The following is a 6824-nucleotide window of genomic DNA, read 5'->3' on the forward strand; positions in this document are numbered from 1 at the left end:
AGAGTGAAGCTCAAGCTCAAACAGAAAATGAACTATGACAGAGTGACAAGTAGACTAGAACCTCTTCGGGAAGGGGATGTTGTGATAATTAAGGGTCCTGATTCCTGGACCAGTAAAGCAACTGTCCTCAGTGAAGTGGGTCCCATGTCATTCACTGTGAAAACGGAGAATGGTCAAGTGCTTCGGAGAAACAGGAAGAGTCTGTTGAAGACTCAGGAGAACATTGAGGAAGTTGATCAGGAGACTGAAAAGGGAGTTGAGGAGACATCTTGCAACATAGTGAGCCTCCTGTTGCGGTGTGTGAAGCAGGTAGGACCCAAATGCAGATTAAAGTCAAAATAATTCCTTTATTTCAAGGCTATATATAAACAGACAGAACACTCACCAAGGACAAGCCAAATCACAAGACAACCCGACAAAGAGAGACAGAAAACACAGAACTTAAATACACCCAGGACTAATCATATAAACACGAGACAGGTGAGGAGGGAGGAGAAAACACATAGGTACCAGGTGAACACAATTGGGTAATCAGAGAGGGAAACCGACAGAAAGCAAACAGGCAGGAAACGGGGGTGAACACTTTACAAAATAAAATGGGAAACCCAAAGATAGAAAAGGACACGAAAAATACTAACAGACAAATCCTAACAGAACCCCCCTCCCCTCAAGGGACGGATCCCAGACGTCCCAAAACAAAAATCCAAAAACTCAAGCAGGGAGGGTGGAGGGGGTCCGGAGGAGGGACGCATCACTAAGCCACCAGGGTGGGAGGAGGGGGTCAGGAGGACGGGACTGAACTGAGGATTCGGGAGGACGGCCCGGGGGCAAGGCAGAGGACCAGGAAGGGGTCTCGGGCGGACGGTCCGGGGGCAAGACAGAGTCCAAGGTGGGGACCATGGAGGGGCGAAGGCAGCGGCAGGAAGAGTCAGGGGGCCGGGCCCGAGGGCGAGGACCGCTGCACTCAGGGGGCCAGGCTCGAGGGCGAAGACCAGACAGCTCCGCAGGCCGGGCAGGAAGGCGCTGACGGGACAGTGCCGGAGGCCGGGCAGGACCCGGTGTCGGAGCTGGTGGGACAGGCCTCGGCAGGATCCCCCACGGAAGAGGACCAGGACACGGGATTGGCAGGACCCCCGGCAGGAGAGCAGTTGGCGGGGCTTCCAACAGCACAGGACAAAGGGTTGGCAGGACCCCCGGCAGGAGAGCAGACGGCGGGACCCCCAACGGGACAGGACTAAGAGTTGGCAGGACCCCCGGCAGGAGAGCAGATGGCGGGACCCCCAACGGGACAGGACAAAGGGCCGGCAGGACCCCCGGCAGGAGAGTAGACGGCGGGACCCCCAACGGGACAGGACAAAGGGTTGGCAGGACCCCCGACAGGAGAGTAGTCGGCGGGGCCTCCAACGGCACAGGACTAAGAGTTGGCAGGACCCCCGGCAGGAGAGTAGGCGGCGGGACCTCCAACGGGACAGGACACAGGGTTGGCAGGACCCCCGGCAGGAGAGCAGTCGGCGGGACCTCCAACGGCACAGGACATGGGGTTGGCAGGACCCCCGGCAGAAGAGTAGTCTGCGGGACCTCCAACGGCACAGGACCTGGGTTTGGCAGGACCCCCGGCAGAAGAGTAGTCTGCGGGACCTCCAACGGCACAGGACCTGGGGTTGGCAGGACCCCCGGCAGAAGAGTAGTCTGCGGGACCTCCAACAGCACTTCAGTAGGGACTTTAGATGGGACTAGAGAAGGGACTAGGAAAGTGACCTGAGGAGGGACTAGGGAAGGGACTAGAGAAGGGACTACAGAGGGGACTAGAGAAGGGACCAGAGGAGGAACTAGAGAACGAAACTCGAGAGGAGACTCGAGAGGGGAACTAGAGAGGGGACTTGAGGAGGGAACTAGAGAGGGGATTGGAGAGGGGACTCCAGAGGGGACTAGAGGGGAGACTAGAGGAGGGACTAGAGAAGGGAACTTGAGAGGGGACTCGAGAGGCGAACTAGAGAGGGGACTCGAGGAGGGACTAAAGGAGGGAACTGGAGAGGGGACTCCAGAGGGGACTAGAGGAGGGACTAGAGGAGGGAACTTGAGAGGGGACTCGAGAGGCGAATTAGAGAGGGGACTCGAGGAGGGACTAAAGGAGGGGACTAAAGGAGGGAACTCGAGAGGGAACTTGAGGGGGAACTGGAGATGGGACTGTGGCAGCTGGGGCCACATCTGGGTCTGGCACCAAGGCTGCTGGGACCGGGACTGGGGCCGGAATTGAAGCCAGAATCCTGGCTGAAAGGTCCGGTTCTGGAGCCGGAAACATGGCTGTAAAGTCCGGTTCCGGAGCAGGGACCGTGGCTGCTGGGACCGGCACTGGAGCCGAAACCATGGCTGCAGGGCAGGGAACCGGAACACGGATCCATGGCTGTGTGGGGTGGTACTGGAGCACGGTACCATGGCTATGTGGGATGGTACTGGGGCACGGAACCATGGCTGCTGAGGCCAGAACTGGGTCCGTAACCATGGCTGCTGGGGGCTGAACTGGTTCTGGAACCCTGGCTCTTTGGGCTCGTGCTGCCAACCTGGCCTTGCGACCCCTTCCTTTAGGAGCCGTTTGGAGGCTCCGTGGACCTCCAAAGGCCAGACGAGTACCAGCGAATGGCTCCTGGACAGTAGCAAACACTGGGTGAGAAGCAGGGGCTGACGCCAGACGGACCACACCAATGCGTGTGGTATCAAAACAGGAGTTGGGAGACCTGGGTCTGTCAGGATCGGGAAAACAAATTGTGAGGTAATCCAAAAGCCTGGCAGGTAAGAATTTCACCAAACCTTGATTCCTCAGTGTAAGGGGGACTGCTTCTGCCAGAGCAGCATCTCGCTGCTGAACCCTGACCGCTCCTATCCATTGATGAGAGCAGGTAGCCAAAGAAAACGTAAAATCCAATAATTCCTGCTCAAAAGGATCTGCTGGGCCCATATTTCGGGTCGGGTTGTAATGTTGCGGTGTGTGAAGCAGGTAGGACCCAAATGCAGATTAAAGTCAAAATAATTCCTTTATTTCAAGGCTATATATAAACAGACAGAACACTCACCAAGGACAAGCCAAATCACAAGACAACCCGACAAAGAGAGACAGAAAACACAGAACTTAAATACACCCAGGACTAATCACATAAACACGAGACAGGTGAGGAGGGAGGAGAAAACACATAGGTACCAGGTGAAAACAATTGGGTAATCAGAGAGGGAAACCGACAGAAAGCAAACAGGCAGGAAACGGGGGTGAACACTTTACAAAATAAAATAGGAAACCCAAAGATAGAAAAGGACACGAAAAATACTAACAGACAAATCCTAACACCTCCTTCACCTTCCCCAGTAACTGAAGCACCAGGGCTGCAGTCGGATAGTTTAAAAATCAGCTCCTAAATTCTAACCCTATCGTCTATTCCTTGACCTCTGAGTGAAACGTCACGGGGTTAAGGGATAGTGGATAGGAGAATTCAAAAGGACTTAGGAGAAGAGACTGCGGTACTTTAGAGAATCCGAATGCACTTTCACTATCCGATGTGTTTATGATGCGCCAGCGGACGTCATTGTGTGCATCTGCTGCTGTGGGGAAACTATGGAAACCACAGTTTTCTATACAGCGGACTACAACATGGATGTTTAATAAGAAGGAGGGACTACTGTAAAGTCATCTAGAGACTCTACACCGTGCTCTGGTGCTGCTGCTTTGCTTTATGAACGTGGACAACAGAGAAACATATTCTTCAGGACCAAAGTTGGAATTGAAATAAAAAAGGAAAGTGAAACTTCTGCTCGTCTCCCTCTCCCTCCAGTCCACATTAATACTAATGATCCCAAAGATTGTATGAACTATGAAAAGATCTTAAAATCAATACAAATGTATTTATTATAAACGTTAGTCCTTAACATCTATCACTGTGTATATCACCATTCAAACATCTTTTAAAAGTTGAACAAACCCCACACAGCTCAGTGAAGACTGTGAAATGTTGACTTTATTTGATCATTTCAGTAAAAACTAACGTTCATATTTCTCTTTTTGATTATAATACTGATGAATGTTCAAAACAAAGCACTTTGGCAACTTACCACATACGTTTTAAAATGCTTAATAAGCACCGTAACTTTTATGATATCATTTCTCATAATCGGTTGTTTCCGTGAACGGCCGACTGTTGAGTGACGGCAAATGCTGCGACTGCAATGCATTGTGGGGCAGCATTTTCTCCTCTCCTCTCGTCAAGGGAGATCCAGTGGTTCCTAAGCTAAAGGAGGTGATAAAGGAAGTTTGAAACCTCCTTTCCTTTCATTCTCATCATTCTAGAGAATTCGAACGGCACTTATCATGGCTGCCACTGAGGGACTTCCGGGTCATTTCACTCCTTTAGGAAGGTTCCTAAGCTAAATGGACTATTCGACTTCAGCCCTGATCTGAGAAAATCCACAAGACATAGAAAACCACCTGACAGACTTATAGAACAATAAACTGTTGACATGCAGTTATAAGTGACTTTAAGAAAATAGCATGCATTTATTTGATATTTGTGTCATAAGTTTAGTTAACAATAGATATTTTATTTAGAGTAAATAGCAAGTTAAAAACTGCTATACTTTCTTTACAGTATGTTTAGACATTTTGAATGTTTAAAATGTTTACATTTTAAGACTGTACGTTCCAGAAGCTTTATAATTAAGAAATGTGTTATACTGACCTGTTTGGAAAGGGGATGTAATGATAGGTGTTTATGCTTTAGTTACAATGCATATATGTTACCACTAGGCGGCAGTATAACATCTATGGACATAGATGTTAGCAGAACAAGATGTGATGTGACTGCATGTTGGCTAATAAAGTTGGCTAGTAAAAGCTAGTCTAAAGATACAAGAAGATGTCTTATTTATAACCAATAAGAACATTACATCAAGATGATTAGGTTAGATATTACAATATGGTTGGTTGAGCTGGAGTTCATTATTGAGCTTACACGTTAACGTCACAGTCATCTGAAGAACGAACCCAAACCTTGTTGTTTTTATTAATTGCATTACCAAATGGGTATCAAATAAACAGTAAGCATTGGTAACACAACTTCCAAAGTTACAGTAAAATAAAAAGGACCCTGACTCGGACAATACACAATCCAACATGTTCAACAGAAGAGAATCAGTTATATTATTTGTACACATGGTACTTTACATATATATATATATATATATATATATATATATCTGTTTGTTTAAGGTGTCCAGGTGATGCAGACAGGCTGGACCAGAGTGAGAGACAGAACTGGACTCCTCACAGCAGTGAACTTCAGCTCAGGTACAAAGACTCTATTTTTCATACTGTACAAAGAATCAAGAAAGATATTTGTTTAAATAAATGAAGTATTGACTTGAATACACTGATATACATTCCATTAAACAATATTAAATACTAGATCACCTACACATCAGTTAAGTTGAGGGTTTTTTCCATGCAAAAGGTTACATTTAGATGTTAACAAGCAATATGATTGTGTGAAAATTAGACCTTGTGTCTCAATGAGATCTACACCTGTATAAATAAAGGCTAAAGAAATATGGCTTTGTCAGCTTTCTAATTTAATGTATTGAAGGCAAAGATATTTAACACATAGTGAGAACTGCTACTATTTATCTCTCAATATTGTTTGAAAAAAACGTGGTAAAAGTTATTCTTTCAGTGAGACAACAGAGCAAGCTTCTACAGTTGCACTACATTTTGATAACAGTTCAATATTATTTTGATAATAACATATATTTCAATGTTGATGAGCTTCATACTGATCATTCATAATCTGATCGTCTTTGTAGCTCACTGTTGAAATAAAAAAAAATCATTACAATTACAAAATAATTATATCTACAGCCCCTAAACACACAAACACACCGCTTTCATAAATAACACACTTGTTCTGCAATAATATGTTTTATGTTTCCTGTCATTTTTGTTAGGAAAGGACATGCCTGAAAGACACAACATTTTCTCCTTCTCTGAGGGTCAAGAAGAACATCCAAGAGGAACATTAAAAGCTGATGTTATGAGATTGTAAGACCAGTACAGGACATTCACTAAGAAACTACTTTTATTGTGAAAAAACAGTCAGCTGATCGAATGCACCTATTTCCACATCTACACTCCATCAGCTGATTATTTCTATTTGCCTCACTTTATGAGCGTCACATTGCTTGTGCCTTGTACCGCAGAGTTTGCAATGTCACAAATAAATGGGGCTAATCTTCAGTCAGATGTGAATGTGTAATCTAACATTTTCAGTAAGAATAATGGACAAAAGGAGTGCAAATACAAATACAATTTATTGAAATGTGGACCAAAACTTAATCAAACATGTTTTGAATAAAAAGCACATATGGACAGAAGGTGTAAAGTTTAAACCATAGACTGTATATATAAATGGACGTAGGGTCCGTGACGTCACCCATAGGATTCTGCAGAGTTGCCGAGAAGCCCTTAGTAGGCGGAGTCGGACACTAATGGCTTGACAGTGACGTCGGAGTTCAACTCCCGCCTGTTCCAGCCATGGATGTATAATAAGAACTGGATACAGCGTGGGAGGCGGGGCCTCATTAATTCCTATGAGAGTTGCTCATTGGTGCATGATGATAAAATGGCCCAACTTTTGAGACAGTGAAACGTCACAGATTACCCGGCATGCCTGAGAAGTACCCGTATGTGCGCTCATAGCGCATGCGCAACTTTACCCAAAATACACGTAACAGCACCGTGAATTAATGACAGCATGGTAATGGATTGTTGTTATTATGAAAATAATAAA

General features: G+C 46.0%; 1 long non-coding RNA gene across 1 annotated transcript; it reads left to right on the top strand.

Moving 5' to 3' along the window:
* The first annotated feature begins 5248 nt into the window (after positions 1–5248).
* LOC139434455 (uncharacterized) lies at positions 5249–6080 on the top strand. Its single transcript, XR_011643811.1, has 2 exons — positions 5249–5329; positions 5983–6080. It is a non-coding gene; the product is annotated as an uncharacterized lncRNA (long non-coding RNA).
* The last annotated feature ends 744 nt before the right edge of the window (positions 6081–6824 follow it).

This window comes from Pseudochaenichthys georgianus, chromosome 9 (assembly GCF_902827115.2).
Source record: "Pseudochaenichthys georgianus chromosome 9, fPseGeo1.2, whole genome shotgun sequence".
NCBI lineage: Eukaryota > Metazoa > Chordata > Actinopteri > Perciformes > Channichthyidae > Pseudochaenichthys > Pseudochaenichthys georgianus.